General features: G+C 36.1%; 1 long non-coding RNA gene across 1 annotated transcript; it reads right to left on the reverse strand.

Moving 5' to 3' along the window:
• Positions 1 to 6239: 6239 nt before the first annotated feature.
• LOC137003620 (uncharacterized) lies at positions 6240 to 10304 on the reverse strand. The gene is made up of 3 exons (XR_010892009.1): positions 10026 to 10304; positions 9401 to 9488; positions 6240 to 6727 (listed from the first exon to the last, which is right to left on the reverse strand). It is a non-coding gene; the product is annotated as an uncharacterized lncRNA (long non-coding RNA).
• Positions 10305 to 17113: the final 6809 nt, after the last annotated feature.

Consider the following 17113-nt stretch of genomic DNA (forward strand, 5'->3'; position numbering starts at 1 on the left):
GGATTCATTAAAATGTTTGTATTTTCCAAATGTTAGTTGGTATGAAAGAAATCTACACCTGCTCCCAGCCACACGTAAATAGTGCGTTTAACAGCCAAACGTTTTGCTCATTAATAAGGCTGCATTTTAATTCACCTTAATAAGGTACATTACACAGCATTTTGAAAAAATATTATATATAGTAATTACATACATTTTTTCTTTTTACTTTTATTGCGAGAGCCAGTAATAGCATCTGCAAATGGAGCACTTTAATCAGATAATTAATTGATTTCAATAGGGCTGGGCAAAATAATGGCCCCAAATGGCCAAAATCCTTCTTTTGGTGTCATAATATGATGCCCATATATAGTTGTCAGTCGGATTTAATGGGCGGGATTTATGGGCGCGTCCCATTTACGACTGATTGGAATTCATTAACACACACACATTTCACTATCACTTCTGACGTTTACAAAGTATTTGTGAATCAGGAGAAGAGTTTTCGGGAAGGTCTCTTTACGCGCAAATCACTCACATATTTACTTGTATATTTACGAATGTTTCATGAATGAGACCCAATGAGTGTATACAATGTTTTTAAAATCGATCAGAAATCATAAACAAGGTGTCATCAGTGTGGGAGGAAACGCATTACAAGTAATGCGAGTTATGTAATCAGATTACTTTTTTCAAGTAACTAGTAAAGCAACACATTACTTTTAAATTTACAAACAAAATATTGGTGTTTTCCATAATTAAAGAAAATAAAAGTAATAGGTGAAAATCTCATTTAACTGATTTCAACACACACTTAAATGAAAATCAGGAATGTTGCCTTGGCAACTAACAGAAATAAGTTAACTAAAACCCGAAATAAAAATAAATTAAAGCTATATATATTGCCAGATTTATGTTCAGTTTGTTTTTGATTTAGTTTTGGTTTTCCTACCTGTTTGTATTCCCTTGTGAGTTTCTTGGTTCCTGGTTAAGTTACACACCTGTTCTATGTTACGTTGATTATCTCCTGGTGTATTTAAGCCTTTAGTTTTCTCTGTTCATCGTTCAGTTTAGTTTGAGTTATTGTGGTTGTGTTTACCTTGGTGGATTTATTATTAAAGACTTTTCTGTTTATGTTCCTATGATGTGTGCTTCATTGCAACCACCTGTACGTTTTATATATTCAGGGCTTGAAATGAATACCTGCCAACCTGCCAAATGTGGATTTCAAAAGTGGATTTCAGAAGTGGCGTGTAACGCAGTCACTCCTACTAGCCACTTTGGCAGGTTGAATTGTATATGTAATATATATACATTTACAATTGTAGTCTTTTAAAAAGGCATCTGAATTAATCAACTGTGTGCAAAGTAGTGTTGTTAAAAATATCGGTGATTTGATATATAACGATACTGAAAAATAATGCTTCCAATACTCATTTTCCACAGAATAGATACAAGATATCAGCTGCGCTTTCTCGCTATCTCATCTCTCCGACAGCTAGTTTGACATACAAACCTGCCTCCCCTCTCTCACTCATTTCATTTACTCCAAATGAATATTGTTGGTGTTACAGAGCTTGCATTTCAGTGTGGGATTTCACGTATTGCACATAATTTTACTCGTTCCCAATTTTGTGCTCACACCCAAAGTGCATGCACATAAAGCCTCCTCATACTAAATTGAGTTGTTTTTTGCTGCTTATATATTGTGCTTAAACAGTCAAATACACACAACATAATTGCAACATAATTATGTTTTCAGTGAATGTAAACACACATATGTAACAGTATAATGGATTTGTGCGTCAGGTCTTAAAGTGACAGCAGCCTAATATACCTGCTGCCAAATTATGAGATGATATTAAAAATATCTATATGGCAGTTTTCCCCAAGGAATGAAAATGCTGAATGGCCAGTAACTTTGGAAAACCACTGGAAAAACACTGTGGCTACTTGTCAAAGCTCTTCAGTCTTTCATATTATAATGTGCACAATGTGTTATAATGTGTTATATTAATGCTTTTATGTGCTTAATTTCGACAAAATCCCTCCTCCGAAACCAGAAAACGTACATGATAAAATAAATAATTTTATTATTTTATTTATAAGTCCATTTTTCAACTTGTGACTCTATTTCTATCAAGAAAGAAGCATTGTATCCACTAAATACTTGTTTGGTTATCTCTAAATCACACTTGAACTTGGACTAGATCATTAGTCATGCAGTTATGGTGACTTGGAAGCTTGTCTGAAGTAAGTTTTCATTCATAGACAAAAGGCTGCTTGTTTAGTCATTGACTGACTCTTCAGTTTCAGCCACCACTATTATGATGTCATCTGGCTGATGTCTGATATCAAAAGTTAGAGGGCCTAAAAGTTAAAGTGACTGTGACTAAATGTAAATGTAAGGCCTAGTTCTAAAACAATCTATAAAGAAAAGAGGGTTCAGTTTTCAGATGTAAGAGTAGCAGAAAGTGAATGAATGTAGTTAATGAGCCTACAAACAGAGCTTGCTGCTTTGAATGATGAGATGATGGTGTGAATGAAAATGGCAGAGATCTATTGTATTCACTCAGTGAAGCCCATATTTTCATCCTTTGTGGACTTTAATGAAGGAGACTTGTAGCCTAGAGCTTTTTCTAATAAAATAGTGTACCTAGGACAGGAATTTTGTTGTGACCTCCAAGTTGCTTGTGAACAAAATGTGTTCTTTATTTACACTGCATAAGAATGGCTGTGCCCTGTACTGAAAGTATGCCATGTTTAGTAAATGTTTGGTCTCAGAGTCCCTATATAGAAAACCGTACTTTAGGACACACACCGTTTCAAGAGATTTCTCTACTCTGAAATTTAACCAGCAAAACTGAATTGTGAACGGGGGGGGGGGGGTCTCACTTAAATATGCAAGATGTTTGTAGCAGCCCTCGGGCTTGGACAGATAATGCCCAATATCAGCAGAGAGCAATTGCTGCTTGAAGCACACCTGCCTGATTGCTGAGTGAAGGGTTTAGGATTTTACCTGAACACAGCACATGGAAAATAATGATAATGGGGACATACTGCCTTTACCAGAGGCTATTCAGAGTGCCGCACCTCTGGTGTCAAGCACAAAAAACTAAACGGCGCGGCTGTCTAACATCATTGCATGCTAACATGGCAGGAACTGAGTAAATGACAGAGGGGTTTCCAAATCTGCAAGCTGCATTCAGCCCTTTTTATGCAAATCCTAGGATGAAAGTGAGTCTGAACTGAGAGGATGGACTAGTACCAAACAGTGCCTGCAGATATACAGTGGCCCTTAAAATATTTGGACGCTTATGTAACACTCAAAAATATATCAATGTCACTGCATGATTTAAGCAATGTCACTCGAACATGAATGCAGCTGTTTCCGAATATCAGCACGGAAAAAAAAGCTGCATGGAAAGCTATACTATTTGAGAGAAAAAAAACAAACAAACAAACAAACAAAAAATGGTACGATTGCGATATTGCTTTTATAGAACAGTTAGATTGCAAAAAAAAAAAAAAAATGTTATCGCTTAGTATTTTTGTCTTTTTTTTCAATTGACAAGTAAAATGACTTAAGTCTTGTTTTTGCTTAAAACAAAAACAGAAATTACGTGCGCATGTAAAACGGGTCTGGAAAAGTGCTTATGCCAGTTCCCATGCAAAGGTTGTGATCTATGAAAAACAAACTTGACGGGAGAATGTGCGCACCTTTAGGCAAACTTTGAGCTGTGCGCATGCACATTCTGGAGACAAAGGGAATTGGCGACACCGATGGTGAGCTGAGGGACTGACGGCAGATGGCAATGGCAATTTATTTATATAGCACAATTAAATACAATCTATGTTGTCCAATGTGCTTTACAATAGCTAAAAACACAGAAAAACACAATAAGTAAAAAGACAAAAAATTATTAAGCAATAAAACACATACACAGAGAAATTGTAAAAACATACCATAAAATAGACTAAAATTGGTGCTTCATTGTTAAGACAATGAAAGGGTGCTTCAACATTATACTATTATATATTCAAAATTATATGCTTTATCAAACAAATATTTTTTCAACTTAGATTTAAAAGCAGATAGAGATGGAGCCTGTCTAATTGAAATGGGCAAATCATTCCAGAGTCTAGGACCAACTACAGAAAAGGTACGGTCCCCCCTACATTTTAACCTAGATTTAGGGATAGACAGGAGTCTCTGATTAGATGACCGGAGAGATCTTGTTGGATGGTGTTCAGTCAAAAGCGTGGAAAAGTAAAGTGGAGCCATTCCATTTATGGATTTATAAACGAGAAGTAAAATTTTAAAATCCACTCTGTAGTGCACTGGTAACCAGTGTAGGGAACGTAAAATAGGAGTGATATGATCCCGTTTCCGTGCACCCATCAAAAGTCTTGCTGCCGCATTTTGGATTACCTGTAATCGGGACAAAGCTGAATGACTAATCCCAATGTAAAGAGAGTTGCAATAATCCAACCGTGAAGAAATAAAAGCATGGATTACTTTGTCAAAATTTTTAAAAGAAAGAAATGACTTTACTTTTGATAAAAGTCTGAGCTGGAAAAAGCAAGATTCAGAGATTCATCAAACATAACATCCAAATTTCTCACCAAGGGCTTTACGCAAGTGAACAAACCACCAAAATTTAATTTAGGAATAGTAGAGGAATCAGAGGGTCCAAAAATTATAATTTCTGATTTACTCTCATTGAAATTCAGAAAGTTTGAAGACAGCCTTTACATCAGTCAAACAGGTCATGAGAGTATTCAAACAATAAGAATTTCGTTTTAAAGGCAGATACATTTGTGTGTCATCAGCGTAACAATGGAATGACAGCCCATGTTTTCTAAAAATGGAAATAAGTGGAAGCATGTATAAAGAAAAAAGAATGGGGGCCAGAATGAACCCTTGAGGGACCCCACAAGATAACACAGCATTACTAGAGGTATGTTGTCCGATCTTCACTGAAAAACTTCTGTTGGTAAAATACGATTTAAACCACTCAAGTGTGATGCCTGCACACAGGCAGTGTGCAGATGAAGGAAAACCACTGTAAATCCTCATTATGAGTCATAATCATAAGTACAGTATGTTCACAATAACAGTTTAAATAAATAAAAAGAATGATTTAAACTTGCATGGTAAATCACGTTTTCATTTTGATATACATATTTACATTAATATTACATTTTCACTAATGGCGATAAGCACTGAAATTACATTACACAGTCATTACGGAGAAGTTAAACAAACGTGATATGAATTCAGATAGTAGATGTGCTACTTTATATCACTTTTCCTGTGACACGCTGCTTTAATGACAGTGAGGAGCGCTGGGAGCACAATAATTCCTCTTTAAACTACATTGCAGATGTTATAACAAAATATTTTAGCGAGAACAACGATCGATGCACACTTAACTTCGATATTATGGAAGACACTGCTGGTCGAACGGCCCGTTGTCCTGTTTGAATAGTTCCAATGATAGTATCTTACTGTATAACCGCAGCTGCAGGAGGTGTTGATGTCGTGTGAAGGATCTTTAAACAATTACCACTGTATTTGAAGGATATAATTTGAGGAAAACGGTAAGATTTTCATGTTTCCTTTTTAAAATACTTCAGTGAAGCACAGAGAAAGACAATTGTATTTACATTGCAATAAATAAGTAGGCCTACCCGTTTCCACTAAAAATTATAGCCTATAAACTTCCTAAAAGAAATGTTCACCTTACACTGTAAAAAAAATTTTGTTGACTTAACTCATTATTTTTTGTTATCTTTTTGCATGGGTTTTTTTGAGTTAAACTAACTTATTTGGAAAAGTGTACCTGACAAATTTGGAAAGGTTTACCTGACAAGTTATAAAGTACAATGAACTGATTTAATTTAGTTAATTAAACTTCAAACTTAAGTTCAGCCAACTAAAGTTAAAGTTATCTAAACTACATCCAATAAGTTCAGCCAAGTAAAGTTAAGTTATCTAAACTACATCCAATAAGTTCAGCCAAGTAAAGTTAAGTTATCTAAACTACATCCAATAAGTTCAGCCAACTAAAGTGGTGTTTTGAAACTTTAAAACCTGCAGCAGAACCAAATAATGAATTACTACTTGAACATTAATTTGTAAGCTACATTTGATTTAAACAAAAATGTATGGCAAATTAACGATCACTAATACAATTTTCAGTACAAAGTTTATTGCAATTAACTCATACAATATAGAAACATCCTGTTCACAACATTCCTTTCAAAAAGAAACTCTGAAAAGCATTAACACATTAAAAGACGTACGAATTGGTTTCATACCACCTTAATCTCAACTAAGCTGATGCTTTAACAAATTCATCAATTAAATTGAACATTACTCTTGAAAAAAAAAAAAAAGGTAATAGCAATGGTTGCAGGCACTTCACCGCATTAGTTTGTTTTTCAGTCCATGAACTTGAGCGGAGCAGCTTTCCCCATCAATGTTCATGAAGATCCGCTGGATCACCTCAAAGGTGTATCGCAGCTCTTTGGGATAGCTAATGTTTAAAGCGTAAAGCAGTCCAAACAATGTGACAAAGGCATTTGGAATGTCTTGGAGATCCACAATGACAATCTCCCCCTCCAGTATCACAGCCATATTCACGACGTTACCTGGGAAGGCACAATCTTGTCTGGTGTCCTCGCTCACTGACAAGATGCCCACCTTAACACTCTGAACAACATCGACCTCATTGTCAGTTGGCTGAAAAAAGAGAGAGATTAAAGATTTAGCAGTAGACTAGAACTTTCATTACCACATTAAACATACATTTTACGCCAGTTTACATTTTGATCGTGTATTTTTTTTACTGTCTATGCCAATAAAATGTTTGTCTATGCAAATCAAATTTTTCTAGAATGATTTTCCAAATAGAGCTATTCAAGTAATCTGATGAATATTCTTCTACTTTTTATCAAATAAAAATCACAGAAAAATGTCAAAAGGAGGTGTGCACTATGCACAATCAGCTGTGTTTTAAAATTCAGAATAAGGGTACGTTTACATGACAATGATGTACTAAAAACAGACAACAACATTAGCCGCGTTTCCACTGTCGGGCTTAAAGCGGGCGTGCTAGTGCATGCCAGGGCCAGTCGCATTTCCACTGTCACTTCTGGGGCTTGATCATGCCTCGCCGGGGCTTTCTCGGGGCCAACGGCCAGGGTTTTTTGGCCCGACGAAAAAGCGGGCCAGCTGGGGCTAGAGGAGTGGTTATGATCAAAGGCTGAGTTTCTCCGCGTCTGCAGAGCGTCAGCGCCGTTCATTTCAGAAAGATAACAGCTATAACGTTGTGTACATCAACATTAAAAACTTTTAAAAATAAGCTGAGCTCAAAACTCACTTTCAGTCAGCAGCGAGTGTTTGAAATAACGCGATCCGATGTGGATTATAATCACCATAAAAGGCAGAAATATTTATAAGCAATGTAAAAGATATGCACGCTAAACATTAACGTTACCATAATAAACATGGTAAATGTGACCATTTGAAGAAATCAGACATCAGCTTCTTATTCTCTTTCACAATTGTGTATTTATTTAGTAACATATTTTATCTCGAGAGTTTAGCTCCGCGTAGCATGTCATCAAAATATAATAATGATTTTTGTTCGGGAGCTTTTATAAAAATAGATAGCGTCTGCACTGTGGATCATTTCAGAAAGCTAACAGCTATAACACCAGCATTAAAAACTTTTTTTAATAAGTTGAACTCAACTCACTTTCAGTCAGAAGCATGTGTTTGAAATAATTTGATCCGATGTGAATTATAATCACTAAACAAGGCAGAAATATTTATAAGCGATGCGAAAGACTGTGCACGCTAGACATTAACATTACCATAGTAAACATGGTAAATGCAACCACTTGAAGAAATCAGACATCAGCTTCTTATTCGCATCACAATTGTGTATTTCTTTACTTATATTATCTGTCATAAGTCTCGTCTCGAGAGTTTAGCTCCACGTATGTTTTTTGTTCGGGAGCTTTTATAAAAATAGAGTTATCCTTCATTCTAAATGTGACGTATATAGGCTACTGTGGCTACAAATAAACAGTAACAGTCTCGACTGAATAAGCAGGCTATTTTTATAAGTGTTTAAAATAAATAAATAAAATAGAAATACATTTATTTCTGTGTGATTAATTTTGAGTCCTGATAAATTGATTCATTATGATCAATGTATCATTTATTCTATAGTAAAACATTGATGCTTTTGAATTTGAATATGTAACAAAGCATGCACACATAAGGCCGCTGTTATCGTGTTCGTTTTGTGAGCGCACTAGTTCCAGTGACTTATTTCTTAGTTTTGTAATAACTTCTCTTTGTTGGTGAAACGATGGGGTTGCATGACGTTGTTCCTGAGAGGCGTGTAAAGGGCGGGTTTTAGTGACGAGCAGCGGAGCTTCAGGCCTGACTGGAAACGCTGCACTATTCTGGCCTCGTGCTACAGGCCCGAGGCTATTAGCCCCGCCCCGCCCATTTTAAGCCCTGGCTCGCACTGGCCCGACAGTGGAAAAGCGGCTATTGTCAAAATGATCCTTGTTCACACGGATCTGCGAAAACGTCAGTAGTTGGCGATGTCACTTCATCAAAAAACACCTACACATACGCGCATTATGTTACCGTTTTCAGATTCATGTTTTTGTTGTTTACATGAAGAAGGTAACGGTATCATTTTCGAAACCTTGTGCTTTGAAACTTCGTGTTCAGTGCTCACTTCAGTTTTCGTGTAAACAGCCCCTAAGTTTTAGAATAGAAGTTATTGATAAAGGATTATTTGTTTGTGAAAATGTTAGCATGCAGATTTCATATGCAAATTCATTTGTACACATACTTGTTGAATGAGATCCAGTTTGCTTGGTACTATTTTATCTTCATTTACAGCGAAATGATTTGATTCAATAGTAATTTTTGCAAATTCAGAAAAATTCAACACAATACACAAATAAAACTGATGATTCACAATTAATGATTCGATTCTGCATTTTGCGTTTTTAATATTGTGAAATGAGTTTGGATGTACTGATCAGTCACATGAAAAATAGTAAAACCAACATGAAAAATAATCGTGATATTCCTGAAAATAATCGTGCTGTGATATTTTTGCTATATCACGCGACCACCTCTACTTGAAAGATAAAATATGATATAGCAATACAATACATTTTAAAAGGCATAATTAAGCATAACATAACTGAAGGAAAGCCAAATAATGATTCATATTCTTATGGTTTCAATGAAAATACAGGTATCTATAATCGGTATCACCAAAATATAAAAAGTACCAAATAAAAGCATCACTATCATACTAAAGTGATATTGGTGCATCCTTATTCCAGTGTTAATGGAAAAAAGTACTAAAATGTTTACCTCAAACTTTGAAGATGTTTTCTGGTTTCTCCCTCATGTAGTATGGAAGGCCCAAAATAACTGCTCCCCTCTTCTTCTGGTTACAACTCTGCCAAAAAAAATTTGTTCACTTGACGGACGTGTTTTGTTTGTATGTACAGTACAGGTCAAAAGTTTGGAAACATTACTATTTTTAATGTTTTTGAAAGAAGTCTCTTCTGCTCATCAAGCCTGCATTTATTTGATCAAAAATACAGAAAAAAACAGTAATATTGTGAAATATTATTACAACTTAAAATAAGTTTTCTATTTGAATATACTTTTAAAAAATAATTTATTCCTGTGATGCAAAGCTGAATTTTCGGCATCATTATTCCAGTCTTCAGTGTCACATGTAACATCCAGTCTATCACATGATCATTTAGAAATCATTCTAATATTCTGATTTATTATGAGTGTTGGAAACAGTTCTGCTGTCTAATATATTTGATGAATAAAAGGTTAAAAAGAGCCAAAGGTGTTTGGCTGGAGGTCATGGTGGAAATGACCCTAGGTTGAATTTAGTCCAAACCATCCCTTTAAGTTACCCGCATCACAAATTGATAGTTAATTTAAAGAATTTCCAAAGATTGCTGTGAAAACTGACCTGTATCTGGTGCTCTGCAACTGAGATGAAGTGAAGTGACTGAGGTAAAAAATTTGGTTGGCGAACAAGCTTTTAGTCAACTTGACAGAACCTGTGAGTCAACATGAGAAAGTACAATGAGCTCATCTTCTATGTGCAGAAATACACTCAATAATCGTACATTCGTGACAACATCGCGTGTAATTCTCCCTATTATTAAGATTTCTTAAAACAAGAACAAAAGCGCGACGAAATGGCCCAAGGCCGCACAGAATCCAAACTCTGAATAGTAATAATGAAAAAACGTAACATTTCAAACCACTGACATATTAATTGTCATTTCTATCACCCATCGATTCAATTTGACAGTTACTTTCTTAATTCAAAGACTGTGATGAAAACTTACCTATATCTGGCGCTCTGCATCTGATGAAGTGACTGAGGTAAAAATCCGGTTTGGTCCAGTTGGAGAACGAGCAGCATTTAATCAACTTTTGAACCTGTGAGTCAACACGAAGAAGTACGTTACAATGAGCGAATCTTCTATTTGCAAAACACTCTGACTCGAAATGGATAATATAATTCTGAAAATCTGCTTTTAATAATGGTCATTTGCACTTATGAATTTAATGTATGATTTCAGAAATGACGGATTTGTGGACAATATTTACACTGCGACTATAACAAACATTTAATTGCTTTACAAATCCTATATTATTCGATAACACAATACTATAAAACGCTTATTACGAAATAAAAACTTGCAGCAATCCACGTTAACAATATAAAATGTCACACTTACTCTGTATCACTCAGTTTCTTCTGAAGACACGTGTTGTCCAACATGGAAAATCATCCGGTTTCCGCTGGCTTCTCTCGAAAATTCTCAAAGGAAAAAAAATGATGCAGCGAATCATCTTGAGCGGTTCATTGTTCATGAATCGCTCAATTCCGCCCATGATGAATTGGAATCTGACCATGAATAAAAACTGAAGCAGCTTGACAAATTTTTGGTGTAATTTAATTAATCTGTGCTCATAATTGTAAACAACTATTTTTAATGTACACACTAAAATAAAATACACTGTAATTAATTTATATATACCACAGTAGTGATAACTAAAAGACAACCATTGACACTGGCTTGAGAAAACCTGAGCAGAAAGTTTGAAATATATTTAATGTCGTTAAGTTTGAAGATGTATGTTTACAGTGGTTTTAAAAGCTTGAAGTTCAGGGTTTAAGACAATGCAATCTACAAGACAGCGAGATAGATAGATAAATTAAGTTTAGTTTACACAGTAAATTGTTTAGTTTACTGCTATGAAAGCATTATAATTGAAGTAAAACCTGCAGAAAATGTTGTGCAGTTGTTTCAACTTACATTTATAAATTAAAATAACAATTATACTTGTTAATTCAACAGAAAGTCTATTGCAGTTGTTTAAACATACATTTTTGAGTTAAAATAACCATTTTACTTGTTCATTCAACTTTCAGTCTAGTTGAGGACAAGAAAACTTAAAATTTCTTGTTGTCTGGACAATCTAGTTATCTCTACACAAAAAAACAAGTTGAAATAACTAAATTGTGGAAATATTTTTTACAGTGTATCAGCAAAACTGCATACATTTGATTTGAATTGTTTAAAACAATTAAAATACTATATTCAACATTTGAAGTGGATCAAAACCTTTCATCAAAGTTGTCCTAAAACCTTCTTCTTAGGACAACTTAGTTCTTAATATAACTTTGATTAACTTTTTTGATCCACTTCAAATGTTGACTACTGTATTTGGCCAGTGAAAATGAATGAATCAACTCTATTCTAAAACCTTTATCTTAAGAATTTAATACAATTTTGTTTTTATGCAAATAAAATATATTTTGTTTTTTATATATATATAGGTTATGCATAGTAAAAATAGGCGTCATAAGCGCCATATATGGTGATTTTGGGGAGGAGACAGGGTGGAGATGCACGTACGCACAATCTTCCACTGTAAAGGTATTTGTGCGCAGGATCTGGCGTACGCATGGTTTTATAAATCTGATTTTTTTGGTGCTTACGCAGAATCTAGCTTTTGCGCATACGTACACTTTTCGGATGAAATCTACGCAAAGTTTTATAAATGAGACCCTTGGTCTGTTCTGTTTGTGCAGTTTTTCTTTGACTACCTTGTGAATCGACACCCACAGGGCACGGTTGCCACCTTGTGGATAAACTAATTACTGCAAAAAAAAAAAATTAAAAGCGTATTAAATGTGCGACCTGCGTGTACAAGTACAAAAACGAAATTGCTGATGATGCAATTTGCACTGCTTCTCAAGAGCGGCTGCATGATGACACAGCTATTTCATGATTGGCCGAATCTTTTTATAACAATTAAAGCTCTAGTTGCGATGTTGTATTGTGTCATGTTTATCAAAATAAAACTGATAAAAAATGCTTACCCCACTTTTTTGGTATTTAAATAGTATAGGCTTATGTTGAACTTTATTCTTGTACAAACAGATGCTGTATGAAGCAGCAGATAAAGTATTGAATGAAAATGTCTCTGAAACATCTGTGTATTTGACAAATATTGCATTTTTTCAATTCAGCTTTGATAAAGTATGCAAACAGCTCATCACTACAGGAAGCAGAAAGTGTCAGACTCTGGCATCTCCGTTTTCAGCTCTTCCCCGACTGTAAGTGGCAACTCTCATAGATCAGTAACATCCAGCCACAGTCGATGGTTAACACACGATATCGCCAATCCAAGCTGTATGCTAATTGTCAATCATCTTTGATGATAGTGGTCCTGACAGAACAGACTTAATGTGTAAACATTATGGGAAGTGCTCTAGCCAGACGGGATTTAAACTTTGTCGGCTGAAGACCCAAGTTTGGTTTGAAGATGAAAAATGTACCAAGCACAATGTTCTCTCACCATTCCTGATATCTAACATGTACTCACCACATTTGGCGTAGTCTTGCTGATGCTCTTGATATGTTTGGTGCTCTCTGTGTTCATATGTAAATTGTGCAAGCTTATTTTGTCCATTAGATCGAAAGATCTGAAAAAGCCCATACATTTACCCACCCATAGACCCTCCCCTTAAAGAAATCAGGACAGAAGTGGTTGAAAGTGGACAAAAGAAACGGATTAAAACACCAGGTGTAAATGTGTCTCCCTCGTCCACTTGTGATCCGATCGACCAAAACACATCTTAATACCAGGTGTAAACAGGGTCTAAGATAGCATTCTATGCGTGCCTGTGAATAAACATTAGAGCGCCACCATCAGGCTTAATAACACAAGGAAGTTAGACCTCTACCAAAAGTGTGTCTATATGTGTTCAGTAATTAGAATATAAAGTTACAAAATGTTTATCATAAATTAGAGCTAAGACCCAGAATCTGCCTTACCTATATTTATGATCAGGAGCCGCTGCTGGTGTGAACGGAGCTTCTTTATCGCAAATTTCTCGCAATGGGCACATTCAGCCCCCTCGAGAACTGAACGTGCGTGCTCCTCACCCAAACAGAAAACGCACAGGTCCTAGGACACGGAGGCACATACTTGAAATGCTTGAGTGCATTTCCATAATATTCGCCTTCACACATGCTAGCACAAACAAACGGCTTCAGAAGACAAAAAAAAAAGCTGATGACACACATTGCAGGGGTAGTGATGTCATGGACTGTCATTGGCCAATAAAACTGTCTTTTAAACACATGATTCAGACACTAGTCATGATGATGGCGTTCCCCATAGCGTCTGATCAGACGCAGTGTACAGTTCCACTTCGAAAGGTAATCACTCTGATAGCAAGACCACAAAACACTTTTTGTCATATAGATAGATTTTCAAACAACATATTGACTGCATTCTGGCTTTATGACAGTGGAACTGGATGAAATCAGGGTCTACAATCTATCTGAGGGAAATTACTGAGAAACGGCAGGGAAAATGATTAACATCACATTCAAAAATCAATTGCTTTTCTCCTGTGTAATCGGATGCATTCTAATGAAACATTGAACTTAATGTTGCGCTAATTTATCAAGTCTAATTATACTTCTTCCTACCATGAATAACACAAATTCCCTGCCCTCTCATTAAGAGAGGTCTTGACACCTAAAGTGTGTTGTGTTAGACTGAAATAGCACACTGGGCCAGCTGGAATTATTTAATCTCCCCAAAAGGAAGACATTTAATGGTTCACTTCCAAATCTAAACGACAGGCTTCAGCATGCCAACCTCACTCTTGATGTTGTAGCTGCCTGAGGCCTTTATATTACTTGCTGGAAACTCACCAAAACGGGACACTTAGCATGATGGAGATGGGAAGAAAATTCACATGATTTATCATCTCTTCATTTGACCATAATATGAAAAAAAAGGCAAAATATGAAAACCACATGCTTGTTTTTCTATCTAAGATGTAATTGGCAGGGTGATTGGCTGTCTGTTCACACAATATGTGTATCTCCATTCATGAAAGACCCTATTGTTCACAGCTTAATCCAAAATCTCTGCAATATGACTCGGATCAAAGCCCTATTCATAAAATAGCTCACTGTTGGGTCTCGCTCCCTCCCTGTCACTGCTTCATACAGCGGTGAGCCTATAAAACAGTCTGCCAAAGTAAAGGATGGTTGAGGATGTGGCCAGTCTGCAGGAATTTCAAAATGTCTTAAATTGACTGCCAAATATAATGGTTTGGTCCTATAATTATACAGTAGTTCAAGGCAGTTTTTTCTTTTTTTGGAAATACATACATAAAGATTTCAGAGTGGCAGCTGAAAAGCCATGCATACATAATGCAATTTACTTTGGCAAAAATGTTTGACTACTTAGACATAGACTAACTGATGAGAGCCACAGTAGACCGCATGAGAAATTTTAGTGAAAGATTCTTTGTAATATGTATTCTTAACACAATATTGACATAAACATGGCTCATTCTCAGCCAGTTTTCCCTTTTGAGGAGCTTCTAAAGAGCTATGGGGGAGAGTTAAACATGCCTTGCTCAATACGAGTCATTGTGATGTGTCAGCTTGAATTATTGTCATTTCAATACGTTGTTGTTATGCTCTCAATTATTACTGCATTCCGCTGAGTGCAGTTGTCAAAGCTCCATTGTGTGATAATTTAGATTATGTTTTATGGAGGAAGCAAGGCTGATTAATGGAAAACATCACTGCCTCTAACACTATAGCATAAAAACATGGGTCAGATTCTTCACATGCTATTGTGAACTTCTCAGAGCCAGTCAAATGTGAAATATAACACAGGAGGGTTCCTCACCTTTGACCTCTACAGTAGAAGTGACTCATTTTAAGGGGAGCTGATTTTGTTTGCAGTGAAGCCTGTGTTAATGTCCCCTCCATGTGAACATGTTCATTGTTGTACTGAGGGGCTGAACCTCACACGTCCATTCTGCAGATCTGGACAGACACTCTAATGTAAGGTCAGAGTTTAATTTCTGCCCTGAAGTGCTGAGATTAGAGGTCACGTGCATCCTCTTGTGAGCACACATATGAGCTTACTCTTATGAGCTTTGCGCACAAATTGTCATTCTTCATCCTGGTTATGTTGTGCCATTATTCACATTTCACTGTACATTTGTAAACCCATATGTAAACACATTCTTATTTGCCTATTTATGAAGTTAATCACATTGATCTACCTGTCTGTCCATCTGCCTATCAAAGTCCTGACAAGCTTTGCTTTACTTAAAAATTAGTTTAATAAATGTCTTTCAGTTTTGATTGTTTTTAATTATATTTCCTTACATTCAAAATAAAACTACATCCTGTTTACTACCTCAAATCAAATTAGGAATTGGAATTAAATAGTCATTGTCAATTGATCCCCACTATCCATACTTGTCATCACATAAACTCTTATATTTAGGCTTATAACTTAGGTGCTTCTACATCAGTGTTATTCACCTATCATTTCATTCTGAATTTAGAAATAACTTTAGGTTTGTAGGTTTAAAGGCCCTCTGAAGTGCCTTGGAACGCACAGCTTTATTCACTGTGTTGACGTAATATCCAATGAAACAGGAAGACGGGGCGGGGTCAGAGACTGTAGATATAGAAAGACGGTTCACTCCTGTTAGTTATGAATGGGAGAAACTGCGCAATGCGCAATATGGCAGAATATGCCCCGCCTTCTAAGTAAAAGAGCCAATCACTGATTTATAAAGTCATTGCGTCACTGTAGCTGACTTAGAGGCTCCGGTTCCCATAAGAAACCGGGACTCGCGCATAGGACTGCACATGCACATGCAGTGATTTTGGATTAACCTCACATGAGGGCACCACAAATGTAGCTATTTATGGTCTTAAATATTAATATTTTGTATTAATATTAATATTGAGTCCGATGATTCCTTTCAATATTTCGGGGCACCAGTCAAGGAATCTCACCTTGACAATAAAGAACTATCATGGAAGATTGTTGACTGAATTAGAATTTTATAAATTGGAGGAAGTTTATCATCTGACCAATTTGAAGGACTTAGTGAGATTGGGGCGAACTTGTAGAGCCTCTGATTATCAACACAAGAATGACAGTGTTACATATCCGGCGCCTGCTGGTTCCTGCTACTCCCCACCAGAGGTCGCTGGTTCACCATTTCATTGCACACACAGTCATACACCACTCTGGACTACATTTACCATAATTCCCTATCTAGGAACCAATCAGACACTTGCACCTGTTTCCCATCAGTGGACCCTTTAAAAGCTGCACCTAGACACACACACAAGGCTGATGATGTGTTCCAATTCGCCTACTTATACTACACCCTAAAAGTATATACTCTTTCTGTGAACAAAAAGTACTTACTTTTGAGTGTGTAGTAAAAGAGTAGACAAGCTTTGGAACATACTAACACGTCATACAATCGCGTCTTTTCTCTCTGTCGCATCCTGTCACTGTAAACTGGCCTGTCAATCATCTTACATTCTCCACATTTCATTTAGTTAATTTTCTACTGTATCGGAGAGAAATGCAGCACGTTGATCTGCAGTCGCGGGTCTTTCATGTGGAGAACTCTCCTCATATTAATGCATAATGATGCATTTAAAAGTGAATGGCCATTCGGAT

The sequence above is a fragment of the Chanodichthys erythropterus genome, chromosome 16 (assembly GCF_024489055.1).
Source record: "Chanodichthys erythropterus isolate Z2021 chromosome 16, ASM2448905v1, whole genome shotgun sequence".
Taxonomy (NCBI): Eukaryota; Metazoa; Chordata; class Actinopteri; order Cypriniformes; family Xenocyprididae; genus Chanodichthys; species Chanodichthys erythropterus.